Source organism: Cupressus sempervirens, chromosome 6 (genome assembly GCF_028749045.1).
Source record: "Cupressus sempervirens isolate cs-2001-9-10 chromosome 6, ASM2874904v1, whole genome shotgun sequence".
Lineage (NCBI taxonomy): Eukaryota > Viridiplantae > Streptophyta > Pinopsida > Cupressales > Cupressaceae > Cupressus > Cupressus sempervirens.
The window spans coordinates 315,557,230-315,574,143 of NC_143123.1; positions in this window are offsets into that span (position 1 = coordinate 315,557,230).

Consider the following 16,914-nt stretch of genomic DNA (forward strand, 5'->3'; position numbering starts at 1 on the left):
AATGTAAATATGGTCAAACAAGATCCTGGAGATCCTTATGATCAAATTCATAACTTCTCTAAGAATTCCCCACCACTCATCAATTTTGATGAGTATGTTCTAATCAAGAATAAAGCAGCTCTGGATGCAATGAGAACATGGATTAATAATGCCACATATACAATTGATGGTATCACCCAGGAACAAGCTATTAGAAAAGCTCTAAATGTCCTGACCGGCATAGCTAGATCTCCATGGGATCACTAACTACAAAATATAAAGAGGATCTCATTAGCACTAGAGTTAATGTTTTTTATTAGATAAATAGGTTTTACAGGGATCCTAAAACCTGAGAGTTAAAACATAACAGGCTAAAAATAAGTGTTAGAAGCCCAGCCACTAAAGTAACAAGTCTAAAGGCTGATAATAAGCACTAGGCCCAGCCAAATAAACAAAGGCCAAAGAAAAGGCCAAACAGAAAAGACAAGAAAAATGAAACAGTCAAAAGCCAGAACAAAAAGCCAACCAAAAAGGAAAAAGATAGGAACTAATCCTCGATCTTTCTATCCAGCTCCTGCATGACCTGGGTAGCCTCCTAGGCCATCTAGTTCTCCTTGGCCTCCTGCTCATGATTCATGTGTTCTTCCTAGTCCAGAGTAGAAAAAGTGATACCAATGGTATTATCATCATCAAATCTAGCTTTACCCCTATCTTTTTCATCCACATCCCCTTGCATGCCTCTATCTTTAAGCCAATCAGTTAAAGATAGAATGTTGTTATTAATCGAGTTGAGTAGTGAGATCATCTGGCTTGACAGATTGTGATTGTAATTTTCCAATTTGTGGATCCTCCCTTTTGCTAGACTATGCCTATCATCATAATTTTTCCCTTTCTCCAGGCCCTTTAGATTCCTGGCTCCTTCCATTTAACCCACCTTCTCCTTAACCTCCTCCAACTCATGAAAAAGCCACTTGATTGAACTATAATTATCTATCATGCTATTGCAGGCATTGTTTAAGAGGTTCATCCTAGATTCCCTGGCATTATCAAAGATTGCCACAATCGCAGCGTTAATGATCTCTTCAAGATGCAGTTCCTCTTGGCTGTCCACCAGGATCTGGGGGTTCATCGCTTCTCTGAAAATACCCATTTTTGAAGTCCTCACATTAAAATTTCTCTAGGATTTCCTCCTATCTTTGGCCAGCATCTCCCCCACCCCAACTCCAAAACTATCCTTTATTCGCTCCTCCGGGTGGGCTTGGGGATAGACAGGGGAGAGAGGGAGTGGAGAAGAGTCTGAGTCCTGCTGCAACCTCTCATCCTCCATGCCCACCCTCTTGCATTTCTTCCCACCCTGGGTTTCCTTTTTTTCCTCTTGCCTCTCCTTTTCCTCATCTTCAGACTCCATAGCCTCCTCTTCATCACAATTCTCCTACTCCTCATTCCCAAGCTTCCTTTAACCATGATCTCTAGGGATTTTTCTTCTAGGGGTAATGGGGGAGGGTAACTTCTTTACATTAGGCATTGCTTTTTTACCAAAGAAAGTAAGCCCCCCTTCCTCAAAACTAATGCTCTGTATATCATCCAAGTAAGAGGAGTAGCTAGAGCTTTCGATTTCCTCATTCCTAGCCTGTGAAGGGATGTTACTTATCGTCTAAGCCTTGAGGTGCTCATAGATGAGCAATAATAGCCCCTCATGCAAAGCAAGGTTAGCAGAGGGTTTCTTTTTTAATCTTGACACCACCTTGCTCATAGAGTTCAACAAATAGAAAGGGAAAGAAAATTTGCTATCATGCCAAAAATGATTCAAAAGAATGAAATGGTGGGTGTGAACATGATCAAACCTAGGGTCAAGAGTAATGTACTCAATGATAGCACATAGAACATACCTCCAAATCTTCATTATAGAATCTGGATCCTAAAAGCTATCACTCTTTTTCAGGTCATTAGGCTCCTTAGAGTTCTCAGCAAAGTCCTTCACTGCACTGGTCGAAAGCTTTTTGTCCCTAAAGAACTTAAAGCCCACCATTGGAATCTTAGTAATAGCCAAAATCACCTCCTCCGTTATCAAAAAAGCTATCCCATTCATCTTGATTCTACCATCCTTCCATGAATTGACCATGCTGTTAGTCACATTTTGGTCATAACCATGTAGCTTCATGATATACCTTGAAATCTTGCCCTGAACCAGCTTCTCCCACACTTTCTCCATGCTTCTACATTTCTCCAATTTTCCCACCGATTCTTTTCTACACCTTTCACCCACCATATCGGCACTTTTCTCTCCCACAATTCTCATAAGCACAGCCCTCTGACACCTCACCACCTGATAGGGTTCTCTGTGTTTTAGAGAGAGACTAAAGAAATAAGCCTTGTCGTTGCTCAGGTTACAAATGCAAAAAATGACCCATAAAGCGTGCTAAATAAACTGTAATAATTCCCACTTCTTGCATTTACCAATACAGCCTTTAAGAGTTGTACCCTTTCCCCATAAGCCTTTCCTATTCATAATCATAGATTGATCTCCTCCGTACTCCATTGGATCTTATCCAGCTTGATCAGGCTCTTAACATCCACCAAAAAACTCTTTCCCAATTGCCAGGTCATTTTTTGGTCAGATTGGACACCTTTATTTGGGAACCAATCTGCCACCGGGTTTGCTTCGCAAAAAATGTGAGTGACATGGACTCTATCAAATTTAGCAAGAGTCTCACGTACCTCATCAATAAGATTTGCAATCGACCATGAATAATGAGATTTTCCATTTAAACATTTAATAATGTTATTTGAGTCCCCTTCAAGCCATAGATTAGTAACTCCAACCTCAAAAGCTAGTTTCACCACATGGCAAGCCGCACTTGCTTTTGCAAAGTGATTAGTTTGGAATCCCAGTGGGAGAGAGAAAGTCGCTACTCCATCCTCGAATTCATTCCTAATTATGCCTCCACATCCTGAGGAGCCAGGATTTCCCTTAGAGGCGCCATCAAAATTGGCTTTATGCCATCCTTCTGGGGGGAGAAGCCACTTGGCTTCCTGTCAATTTAACATTCTTTCTTTTTCCTTCTCCATTTTCCTACCGCCCACTTTGATATCTCCCCCCTTCCTTACTAGGTAGTTTTCCTTTATATTTTTGTGAATCTTCTTCTCAAGAACAATGGTTGGCTCCTCTTTGTCTCTGAAGATTCTATTGTTTCTCTCCTTCCATATGCTCTAGCAGTAGTGGGGTAAGATCCAGGTTCCTAATTCCTACAAAACAGGGGATTTGAACAAGGATTTCCATTGGCAAAAAAAATCTAGGAGATTATCTGGCATGCACCAGCTAATCCCTATGTCTTGGGTCAGGAAGTCCCAGACCTCCCTAGAGAAGGAACAGTGAATGAACAAGTGGTTGCCTATTTCTAGCTGGTTCTTACATAAACTACATCTGCTTGGCAGAATTTGTCATCTTTTTATAAGGTTATACTTAGTGAGAATTTTGTTCTATAAGGCCAGCCAATAAAATATAATGATTTTGGGAGTGAGGCCTAGGATCTAAGCTTTTGACCAAGGAGGCTTCTCTTTTAAGCTCCAAAGAGCCAAATACCCAGAAGCAATAGAGTAGTTTCCACTGGAGTTGTCCCCCAAAATCATTTCATCCCTCTTGTTGCTAAGAGCCATTGAATTTAACATTAACATGATTGGATTTAGATCATCAAAGATTATAGACAGATCTATCCAACCCTGGTCATTCCTATAGTTGCAGACTTTTAGGCCAAAAAGTTGAATACAATGGTTCGCCCAAACATCATAGATAGGATTGTTCATTAGGAGGCTCTAAATAAACCAACTATCAGACCAAAATTGGATATCCTCCCCATTCCCCAATTTCCAAGGTACTTTGCCAAGTCCCTAGCTTTCAAAAAAATATTCCAGATAGATGATCCTCTAGGAATGTCCTCACTAAAAAGGGTGAACTGAATAGAAGGCCTCTTAATGTACTTATTGACCAAGATGTCTCTCCATTCCCTAGTATTATTGAAGATACGCCATAATTGCTTTGCCAAAAGACCCTTATTAAGATGAGTAAGATTCCTTATGCCAAGACCTCCATAATTCTTAGGGAGACAGATTTTGTCCCAGGCAACTAGTGGGTATCTTTTTTTCCCTTCAACTCCTGTCAATAAGAAATCCCTCTAAATTTTCTCCATCCTCTTTGCGAATTTAACTGGAATCACAAAGAGGCTTAAAGCATATAGTGGAAAATTTTGAAGGGTGGATTTAACTAGCTAACATTTTCCAGCTTGACTGAGAATAGCTCCTTTCCAGCCAACAAGCTTTTTGCTGAACCTATCCATAATACCATTCTAGAAGGAGTCATGAGGAATCAGACCCAAAGGTAGCCCAAGGTAGGTAGACGGAAACTTTCCCACATTACAACCCAGAATCCTAGAAATTTTCCTCTGTCTATTCTCTAGGGTATTAATAAAATATAAAGAACTCTTTTCCCAGTTAATTAGTTGGCCCGACCCTCTCGAGTAGATATCCAAGACATCCTTCATGGCTTTTTCCTCCTTCACAGAAGCCTCCCCCCCATGATAGTATCATCAACAAAATGCTGATGCGAGAAAGGATCACTTTTAGGGGAAGGTTTTATCCCTTTGATTCTGCCATCTTTCTTCTTTCTCTCAATAAGCCTTCCCATACATTTAGCCAGGATAATGAAGAGTATTGGTGAGAGAGGATCCCCCTGCCATAGTCCTCTTGAGGGTTTGAAAAAATTTGAAGGAGCTCCATTAACCAACATAGCAAGAGAGGAAGTAGAGACAAGCTAAGATATCAGTTTACAAACTTTTAAATCAAACCCAAAAGCCTTGAGCACCATATCAAGAAAAGTCCAGTCAACATGGTCATAGGCTTTAGATAGGTCCAGTTTAAGTAGCATCCCTTCTCATTTGCCAGCTTCCATAGAGTGGATCACTCTGTGCACCAACATGACTGAGTCTAAAATCTGTCTGCTTGGGACAAAACCCGTTTATTGTTGTGATATAATCAAAGGAGGAGCTTGAGCAACCTAGAGGTAAGAACTTTTGAGATAATCTTGTAAAAGGAATTGCACAAGCTAATAGGTTTGAACTTGTGAAAAGAGTTAGCCCCAGGCACCTTAGGGATGAGGACCAGAAAAGTGGAGTTAATCTCCTTAAGAATGCTCCTGGATCCAAAGAATTCCTAAACCACCTTCACCACATCATCCATCACCACCTGCCAATACATCTGAAAAAATAAGGTAGGAAACCTATCAGGGCTAGGAGATTTATCCACAGGCAAGGAAAAGAGAGCTTCATGAACTTCAACAGCAGAAGGAATGGCTCGAAGCATTAAGTTATGATGAGGTTGGATTATTTGAGGAATAGAAACAACCAAGTCTTCCTAGTTCATGTTGAGATAATGGGTGTTGCACACATTGCATAATATTGTTATTTTATTATTTTATTATGTAATGTTGTGCCTAGATGGACGTGCAACATGTAAAGATTTCCATGGAATATTCTTGATGAGTTGTATTGTAACATTGTGAAAATATTTCATGTAATTATTTAATATTGGGGAAAATAATTAAATGCCCAATATTAAATGTGGGGTCAGTGGGTTAGGTAGCACATGGTTTTAGCACATGATTTATGTAATACCACTTAGTGGTTTTGTGGGACTTGCTACTATATAAGCAGCCACAAGGGTAGTTGTTGTAGAGTGAGAGAGAGAAGAGTGACAAGGAGAAGACAAAAGGCAAGAGTCGAGCGAGACAAGGCTTGATAGGTTAGCCAAGGGAGCATTTGTGAAGGTTGAAAGCATGGCATGGGATGTGTGGATTCATGCTTGTTCACATAGTTTGCTCGGTTGTGGCTATGGCCATGAAGGCTTCCATGGTTGTATGACAATGGTATTTTTGCTGAATAATACATGGTGATGGATGCTTTTGGAGGCTGGGTTTTTTTCCCTCAATGAGGGTTTCCTAGGATATATCTTGTGTCACATTTTTGTGGGTATGTTGTCTATTCTCTTGCATGTGGATTTTAATTCCGTGTTCATTTTAGATTTATTATGGGTTATGTGGAAACGGTTATATTCTTTATTGCCAAGTTTCCTTACAGTTCACCTTTGACAGAAGAGGATCCCAATACAAGAGAGAAGAGAAGAAGGAGACATCTTCAGTTGATATTTCTTTCTCCTTAGTTAGTAGATCCTACCCTTTCATGATACCAACAATTCTGTTATTAGCTCTATGCTTGAGGGTGGTTAGATTAAAGAACTTTGAATTCTGATCACCATCTTTCAGCCAGTTAACCCTAGATCTTTGCCTCTAGAACTTTTCCTCTTTGCTAATGATATTATGTAAGTCTGTAAGAATAGACAACTTAGCCTCCCTATTAAGCTCATCATACCCATCCTGCTAAATAGACGCTTGAACAAAAATAAGTTTGTCAGAAAAGACATCTTTCTCATGAAAGATATGGCCAAAATCAATCTTATTCCAAAATTTAACCATTCTCTTAACATTACTCAATTTTTTGGCAACTCTAAACATAGCAATGCCTTCCACTTCTAAACCCCACCAAAATTTGACTTTATCCAAAAGATCAAGATGAGAAGTCCATATTTTTTTAAATCTGAAGGGGGGGTTCCTTCTAGGTTCTATAGGAGCAACCAAGAGGGAGATAGGAGAATGATCAAATCCCACTCTAGGCAAGAGAGCTAACCTACAAGAGCACTGGAGTTAATGTTGTTTGTGAAGCTTTATATAGAATGTTTTTTAGACAACATGATAATGAGAGATGACCCACCTATAAACAGTTCAAAGAAAATCACATCTGTGACATGAAATTTTTTAATGCATATTGTAGTGAGCACTACACTAACTTCTATCTATCAGGACAAACCAACAATAATGTATGGATGTATAATACTTTTATAGAAGGCTTCCCTATTAAATTATAGTCCTAATATAGAGAAAAGATTTTGAATAGTATTCTCAATACCCTAGACATGACAATTAATGATGTCATGTTTCCTCAACTTGTATAGTTCATTAGGGAAATTAATAGTGATCTCTGTAGTGAAAGGAAAAATAGGAGACAAAAAAGGAAGTTATGCCATATCTTAAAAATCTAAAGGTTCAAATCCAAAAGACCTTATGAGGAAAGAAGTCCTCGACGCTTCAAGAAAAAGTATAGAAAAACTTTCCTAAGAAACAAGGAGAAAGTTAGAAATAAGTATTTCACTCCTACTTTTTATATTTGCAAAGGTCCACACTATGAAAATAAGTGTAAATAGAAGGACACTAAGCCCAAGAACTCTAAATGAGTTCGTGCCCTTAAAGAAGCTAATCTTGACTCACTACCTTTGATAGAAATTTAGGATCCCTCTAATTCTGAGGATATTTGCATAGAAGAAAGTGAATCTAAAGATGAATCAACTTCTCAAATAAGACACTATCTACAAAATTCTAATTCCAATATAGATGAATTTCATTCTTTTCTAGATCACTCATCAGATTCAGAAATATCATATATGTGATATATATATTCTCGAGATCACAAATCTCAATATGATTATTCTCATGGTCGAGGAAAGTCTATTTCTCAGACAAATCCTTAATGGCTCAACATTTCTTTAGAAATACAACTTCAACAAATCTTGGTGAAAGCCTCTTAGTTGGAAGCAAGACTCAGTTTTTGACACCTCATCAACACTAGAAAGTTCTAGTAGAACTCTCCAAGCTATATGAAGATAGACTCAAGCTCCTATAAGAATATCTAGAATTGCAAGTAGAAGCTTATCTTGATCATAATCAAGATATGGAAGATGCTCAGGAAGTTATTCAACCTTCCACACATGGGTATGTTCAACCCTACTTCTACACAAGCTTTTTCAAAAAATTCTCACCATGAATGGTTATCAGATAGACTTGCATTTCTGTATAATATCAAAAATAATGTGCTCAAAGAAATTTCTAGTGTACAAAAGGAACTAAATGAATTTCAACCCAGCTCAAGTTCCCTCAGTTCTTTGGATAAATCCTTGTTAGAAATGGAATAGCTAAAGCTGAATAAAGAAAAGGCCAAGCATCAAGAACTTGTTAATCTTCAATGTCATTAAGAACATTATCAGCTAGTTACCACTCAACTTGAGACACCAAAATCTAGCAATAGTCAATTTTTTTCCTCTTTAATAAAGATTTTCTAATCCTTGCCCAACATTTTTGCTTACTATTAAACTCCCAGGTATTAAGCCATATCAGCTCTATGCTCTACTAGATTTTGGTGTTGATTGTAATATTTCTAGATCTCAATGCTTTCCTAATGATTGTTAGATGCCTACCAATACCTTTGCTATAAGGCTAATATTCCTATCCAATTTTCTAGTGCTACATTCCCTACTACTTTTCTCCAATTTCCTGTTGAGCATTATGATTGTATCATTGGCAGTTCTACACTCCAAGCCTAGAGTCCCTACACAGTTGGCCTCCATGGTACCAACATCGCCTTTAAGTTTGGATCCATTCCAAAAATTAATGAAACTTACACCTATTCTCCTAAGTTGGCTTTTCCTACACCACCCAAAATGGTTCTACCTAGTCAATGTGTCTATTTTTCCAACCAATCTCTTTCCACCCAGTGGGAGCTCACCCAAATATAAGCCACATTTGTAGATACCATCTTAACCAAGGATCTAGATAAATATACTCACAACTTTGAGTGCTCTCTTAGACTCAAACCTAATTCAGATGGTAAAGAGATTCTTCCAAAACCAAAGCTAATTAACTGAAATAGTCCAACTATATTTTGTTGCAAAAGCACTAATTAAGGTAAATGGTGAGAGGTGGGGGTTGAACCCCCAACTGCTTGGTGCACAAAAGTAAGTGTTACCATTGTGTTATACATAGCCAATAGAATATGAATGGCACAGAAGTTATCTAAACATTGGGTATCCTGCCATCCTTATTTAAATAAGGATTATAGTTAAAACAAACCTCTTAAAATTGTATGGTGGAAAATTATTTGTAATTTTTAAAAGGGATATGGACGGGATTAGGTGTTTTAAATAGTGATTTTATATTTTTGGGGGTTTTAGCCTAATTATGGCTAAGTTAATGTATAAAAAGAGGCATTAGTCCTTTGAAAAACCATCCAAGTGAGGAGAAGGAGATTATGACTTTGGAGACTTGGTGATTATGCCTGCACATTGGAGATTAATGCTATAATTTTGCTTGAAGGGAATTATTTCAAAACACTTGTAATTGATTTTGGATTTAATTGGATCGGTCCCTCTATTAGAGTAGGACCCGGAGATGTATTCTAACCCGTAGGCAAACTCTATTATCAATTGTGCTTTGTCTTCTATCTCTCTTCTCTCTTTCTTTCAGTCATTACCTTATTATGATTTGTTCACTTAAGCATTTAATTTATGTTAATTTGTGACATGATGCTTTGAATTAACTTTATGTAATTATGTAATGCATTCCTTTATAATAGTCATAGGTTCTAGGTAGATCAGTGAAGCTCAAACTAACATGCCAAGGATATCTTCCTAACTAGATAATAGTTTCTTTTCTTTGAGATAGAGTTCTATGTCCATTCCTTTATCAATCACTACTCTTTTAGGATCCTCAATTTCCTACTCTATCCTTTATTTTACTTCAAAACTATTACCAAAGTGATTCGTGTTCCAAAGTAGCAATTTATTCTTGATCATATTTAGCTTAGTTACCATTAAGCAATATAATCTTGATCTTGATACCCCTACTTCCTTCAACTATTGTTATATTGTATTCATTAGGTTTTTATCCCGCACCCACATTTTTCAAACTTGAAAGGACATTATTTTGGGAGTGAATCCTCAATGATATTTAGTTGAACTACAAAGTGGTTTGAACTAGAATAAGGGAGGATATGGGTCGAGATAGTATATTGAAAGTTTGCCTAGCTCCCTCTCGAGAAAAATCTATCTAATTTTTCAATAATATGGTTGAATAATTGCCTTCTATTGTTCAACATGTATGTCTCCTTCTCATCATTTATTTCTTGCATATTGTGTATGTTAACCCAATCGTTAAAATCAATTTTTATTTAGATTCTTTGGTGATTCTCCACTATTTTCCTCTAGGATTCATTATAGCATTGAATTCACCACCTATAATACAAATCTGAATTCATTATAGCATTGAATTCATTATAGAATTAAATTTAAAACTTGTAATATTTTTGTTAAAAAATAAAATAATGTCCAATGCATGCTTACACCAATCTTCCTGCAGGGAACTATGCAAGCATTTTCTGCTAGTGGAGACTTGAAAATGTTTTACAAGGGAAGGAAAGGTATGCAATTTTATTTTTCTTTCAAACATAGGTCTCTTTTCTCAAGCATCCAAACTATTTAATATAAAGTTTAAGCATTCCTACAATGAAATCAATCATCAGATCTACTCACTCTGAATGTTACTTTTTTCTAATGGTTATCCTCACATTTACAGGCCCTGATTGCTTGTGACTATACTGAGCTCTAGAAAAGTGCATTCTAGTATTAGGATATAAGTTTTTTTTGAAAAGAGAGTGTTTTTTACTCTTAGAAGGCCAAAGAACCCACATAAGTTGATGCATTATACTTTTAATATCTTTCTTCACTCCAAAAAAAGGATATAAAGCTTAGAAAAGGAGTAATAAACCTTAAAAATTTTGCATCCCTCACAAAATTTATCCATTTTTCATTTGCTTAGCATGTATTTTTTTGTTATTGAATTTTGGTATTCACTCTCTTCAATGATGACCAAGTGATAATCTAAACCTATATTAACAAATGTAATATGCAAAATGCAAGAAACTTGATATATGTTTCACTCTATGAGAATATTCTGGTCGACTTTTAACAAAAATATATAGTCATTCAACAAAATAATCTCCATATGAAATATCAATTCTACCCTTTTTTTTAGGTGTATTGTTCAAAAATATTTCTCTCTAAAACTATGACTAGAAAGTTAACAATTTTGCTACTAATCTATATGGAAAATAACTTTATGAGATATTTCTTCTCTACACACTACATATAGATTAAAGAACTGATGTCATTAGGCATTGAGGTTATTATTTTTACATCGGGTGCTATGGGGATTGGTTAGCAAAGGCTTTGCTACGAAAGATTGATTAACAATAGGTTATCATTGAGTCCTTGGGGCAAGTCGATTGATTTATTACATTTACCATAGAACATATGTGCACATAATAAATCCATGAAATGCATGGTTGACCTTGTTCAACATGCTTTTTTTTCCTATATAATGCTCATAGTCATATTTAATGTGGATGTGTTGGCATCCTTGTTATCCATGGCTTGATAATATTCTATTATATTTGCATTAATGTCTACAATATTGAATAGTTTTGTAGATCTCCAGAAACCATAGGTGGAACTTGATGGAAAACCATGTGTTGTTGTTGGGAAAAGTGGTCTCATGGCTCTATATGATAGTCTATTTAGTCAAGTTTACAATAGCCTTAATCTTATTTATGATTGCCATATCGCTAACGCTCAATATACTTTCTTAGGAGATAAACAGGAAAGAGAATTTATTTCAATACATTACACAAATTAAAGTATGTCTTGTTATCATGCAGTTGGATGTTGCATCATCCCAACTTCTTGTAACTAATAATGAATTCAAGGATTCAAAGTTTAGAAAACAATTGAGTGAAACTGTAGGTTCTTTGTTATAGCTAGGCGTAGTTCCAATTTTCAATGAAAATGACGTAGTGAGCACAACAAAAGTACCATACAAGGTATTTATTCCTATAGCAAATTTAAACCACATGCTTTTTTTATGAGTATGCCAAATTTTTTATTTTTTATTTATTTTGGCTAATTATTTTTGATAGATTGTTTGAAAACTAGCTTACTTACATACACTTACCATTAGAAATGGTACATGGACTTGTTTTGGACAACGTTTAAACATGATGGAAAAATCTTGTTAGATATGTCATGAGAAATCAAAATATTATCTACTAATACATGTATATATCAAAGAGTTAAGAGAGCTTCTCAAGTATTAGATGGAAGACCTATTACAATTTGCTTGCAAAACCTAAGAATTAAGCTCACTTACCTTAATACTGGGAAGGTAAATTCTTAAACTCTTCTTAACATATCATGAACTTTAGACAATGCTAAAGGAAAGCTATTAATAAAATGATTCCCTTTGGATCATTACAATATGTCCTCACAAATTACTTAACCTTAAAAACTACATCAATGCAGCTCATATATAGATGTTAAAAAGATGGTTGTCACAATAAATGAATCAAACACAGTAGAATTCGTCAAAGAAGATGATTTTTCATAGAGGGGGGAAATGACTTAAAAACTTAACTATATAATGGAAGAAGATAAGCTTCAAAACCAATAAGGTTCAGTTATTTGAAAATCCTAATAGAATTGAAATCCAATGTAGAATAAAAGAACAAAAGTTATACCATGCTATAACACTCATTGAGAAATGACAACAATATAAAACATGCCAATATTTAGAGGAGGTACTTGAAAGTGAAAACTGCCATTATATTTTATGCATTATATGGATTACCAACCTTGGTTGAAGTATGCAAAATTTAACCAAATTTTCCTAAAATTGCATCTATTATAGCTACAAAGAAAGGGTTAAAGCTTTTCATTTCATTGTAAATTGTTGATTTATTTTTCACAGAGTTAAAATTTAAACTGTGTCTATCATCATTAATTGCATTATGGCTACATTGTGTGGACCTGTGATGTTAGTTCTATAGAGTTGCTGACTAATGATGTTGGTTAATACAAAATTATCTTGTAGTTCATTGAACAAATCCTTAAAGCATCACTTAGTTGGGAAAATTGTATCCTTAGTTGAGCTTGCCCCACAAGAAAATGGTGATGCATTATGGTGGCTTTACTTCTTTTGATTAATCACCTTCCCCAATTCAATGTTCTACACAAAATTATGTAATATATTCACACAAACCTCTCATTCCAAATTTCATTTACTCCTTCAATACATACACTTGCACTACTTTATTATTCATCTCTTCTACATGCAAACCCACGTCAACTTGCTCATCATAATTTTTTTGAAAAAAAACTCCTCATTTCTCACTGGCCCAACATCTTCTTTTCTATCATCCATTATTAGTGCCATCTTAGTCTCCTCCTAAGGACCTATCATTGTTGTAACTTTTCCTTGTTTTCAAGGTCTAAAACTCTATTCATTTGACAATCACTATTGTAAATTTAATTTGTCTTCTCTCTTTTACATCTTCAAAAAGGGATGCTCTTTCAACCCCACTCTTCTTTTCATCATCCATTTGAAACTTTGAACAATGGTCTTGTCAATCCTTACTATTACAACTTTATCTTATCCTTTAGAAGATCCACCATCCATCCATATATTCTTCAATGGACAAGTTATGTGTACACACTTTCCTTTCTATCAAAATTGCAACCACCTTGATCTTCTCTCTATCACACCCTCACAATGATATATTTCAGTTGTGAACTCCTCCATGTCTTTTCTTTGATCCTCTTACATGAGTTCCTATTCTCTAATGTCACAGGTTTAATAGCTGCTACAACTTTTCTCTCAATTGTAACAAATCACTATAAAATTAATCATCGACGTTATTCATCTTCTCTTCTCTATGCAACCAATTACTTCTCCATTAACCTTATAATCTCAATAAATTTTGTATTTTCTTCATCTATTCCTTCAGCAAGATTTCACCTTTGTCTTCCTTAACCTCATCAAAATTTAGACCATTACTATCCATGAATTTGATCTTCAAACACCTTTCATCCACTTCATATAACTCATTTCATTGACCTATTATCATTACAACAGATGCCTCATTATCATCCCCACTTCTGTGAGGTTATCCCTTGATTCAAACCCTACCAAAGGGATGCAGTACACATTTCATTGATTTTTTTTGGGTACTCCTTCAAAAGAACTTTTCTTCTTCTCTAATATTTGTCCTTCATGAGAATGATTCACTTATTTGCACTCATTCCCTTCCTTGGCATAGCACTTTATTCTTTCCATGTACAATTGAAATCCACACTCATCATCTAATGTTCAACCTCCTATGGTTTATCAAAGTTATTATCAAAGAATCACTTTTGAACATGCGCTTGTGGGGATTTTTTTAAAGATGAAGGTCAGAAGTTTGCATGTTGTGAGAATGATGGAGACAAGGTGATCGGTATTCCACAGGTGCTAGGAGTTTGACTTGTTGATTGAGAGAATCCTTACACTTTCATTATTTTACTACTTAAATGTTTCACTTCTCACCCCCTCCAACCTCTATGTTGCCTGAGTTTTCTTAACTAAGACTTGCAAAAATATTGGTAAGCCAAGACCTTCCTAGGCAAACCATAAAACTACCAAGTAAAAAGGTTTCCCATGGTTGTCTATCTTCAATGGGGTGATGAAGTGAAAATATCACAACATGTACTTTGACTTTGTGCAAGTACTTACATATCTAGCCAATAAAAAGATGGTTTAGGTCTTTGTGTTGTGCATGTTCAAGCATAGAGGGTGATAAATCTTTATAATTATTGCAACAAATAACAGAGGAAAAGATAACCTATTTTGAAAATCTGAGAATGGAGTTTGAAAAATCTAATTTGGGAATCTGACTTTGATACCATTAAAGTAGAGGAAGATTAAACTTTTTTAGTTATAAATTATCTTGCATTGCTTTACAATATTCTGAACCTTTTTTTGATAAGAAGTATTTTCTAATGTAAATTGAAATGACAAAATATTTTAGATTCTAGTATTGATTTGTGGCTTTGCCCGTGTAAGTGAGCTCTATTATTCGTAACTCATTTCTGATTTGGCTTACTATTTGGTGTTGTAGATGATATTTAAGGGCACCAAAATTTTACATTGGTCATTGGAAAACTTCACTCAAGGTGCCCCTGATGGAGCAGTTAAAGAATTTTTTCATAACTACCTGACCTGTGTAAGCAATATGGTGTGGTTAGTCAATGACCGATTGATTATTGCACCACATCCACACATCAATTGTATACATATTCAATTTCTTCTAGAGATGGTTATCTTTTACACAACTTAAGCCATCCTTTTGATATTGGTTGTGTATTGGGTTTGGCTAGTGAGGTTAACCTTTATCATGGTACTTGAATTGTCTACAGAACATGAATCCTCTACCATCAGCACCACCTCCAAATGAGGTACATGGAAATGTTGATGGTGTGGTAAGACATCTAAGGGGATTTGTATAGATAAAACCAAGAGTCCTCTTGAACTAATTATGTGCATTATGCCCCAAACAGACAACAACCATCTATATGGTTTGTAATGTAACTTTGTCAAGATTTTAGATTGTTTTTAAAATCACCAAATGAAAAATAGATTGTTGCCATGGAACACTATATTGTTTTATTTTTGCATCAATTGTAGCTTCTATAAAGAATATTTTTGAATTGGACGTGGGAATTTGGAATTTCTTGGCGAACCATGTAAAAAAGTGTAAACCTAAATACATTGCCAATGTTATATTAAAAATAAATGCAAAGGTGGATGTTCCTTCAAAAGCAAATGATCTTTCTATCTTAATATCATCTTTGGTATTAACTAGAATGCACCATGTGAAAAAGTGTAAACCTAAATACATTTCCATTGTTAAATTTAAAAAAAAATGCAAAGGTGGATGTTCCTTCATAAGCAAATGATTTTTCTATCTCAATAGCATCTTTGGTATTAACTAGAATAATTTGACAATTATTATTAAAATAGTTAGAAGGGCAGAATTCACTATTGGTTGATGAGGAGAGGGAAAAATTACCTCTTATATCAAAAGTACCTTCACCAATCATTGGTGTTGATATCTCACATTCAAGGATTGGAGATGATAGTGGTCCATCAATTTTATCTATAAGTATCCAAATCAAAAAAATTGTTTGTCATCATGGAGTGTTGTCTAAAACAAAATTTAGTGTAAATGCAAAGAACCAATAAATAATTCAATGAGGTCCCCTACTTTCATTTAATGGTTTCTTGGGGTTTAGATTTAACTATCATATGATATCATTATGTTTAATTTTTGATACCCTAGGCCTAGATGACTTCATGACTCCATGATTTCTAAATCTTTTTGTGTGGTTAGAGTTTGTTTAGAGTTTGTTACAAATTTGGTTGATTATAAATTAATGGTAGTTTTGAGCATTGTTATGTCATATATACCATCCAATACCATTTCAAGGGAAATGTGTTAATGATGATAATATGAAGAATCCTTGTTTGTTGGTTATTTTATAAATTATTGATATTTCAATTGTCATTGAATGATTATTTTATGATTCTTCTTTTTTGTATGTTGATTATCTCGTAATACAAAATGATACTATTATATTAAGTTTATGACACTCATGGAAAGTCTATAGTCTTGAATTTCCATTGTGATATTGTTTTATATAAGTCTCTTTCCATATGAATCTGACAAGTAATGCAAAGCTAAAGAATGCTCTGATATGCTAAGAGGTGTCCCTCAATGATTAAATGCTGGAGGAAAGGGGGCAATCTCACTTATTGGAGGTTTAGCTTAGAGGTAATCTATTTTTTAAAATTTATTGACAATGGCCCTTGTTCCTAGGATATTGTATATCATTACCTGCACCGCTTATTTTTATCTCTACATTTCATTTTTTTGATACACACATTCTTCAACAAAATTTAGCCCTCTTATTGTGGCAGGAGTTGCTACAATTTATGCTGCTCTTTTTCTATTGAAGAGTCTTTCAAGCTCTAATAACAAGAACTATCTTCCTCTAGGCCCAAGTGGTCTTCCCCTAATTGGGCACTTTCATATTCTTCTTTATAATAAAAGGCCAATTCACCAGATCTTAGCTTCT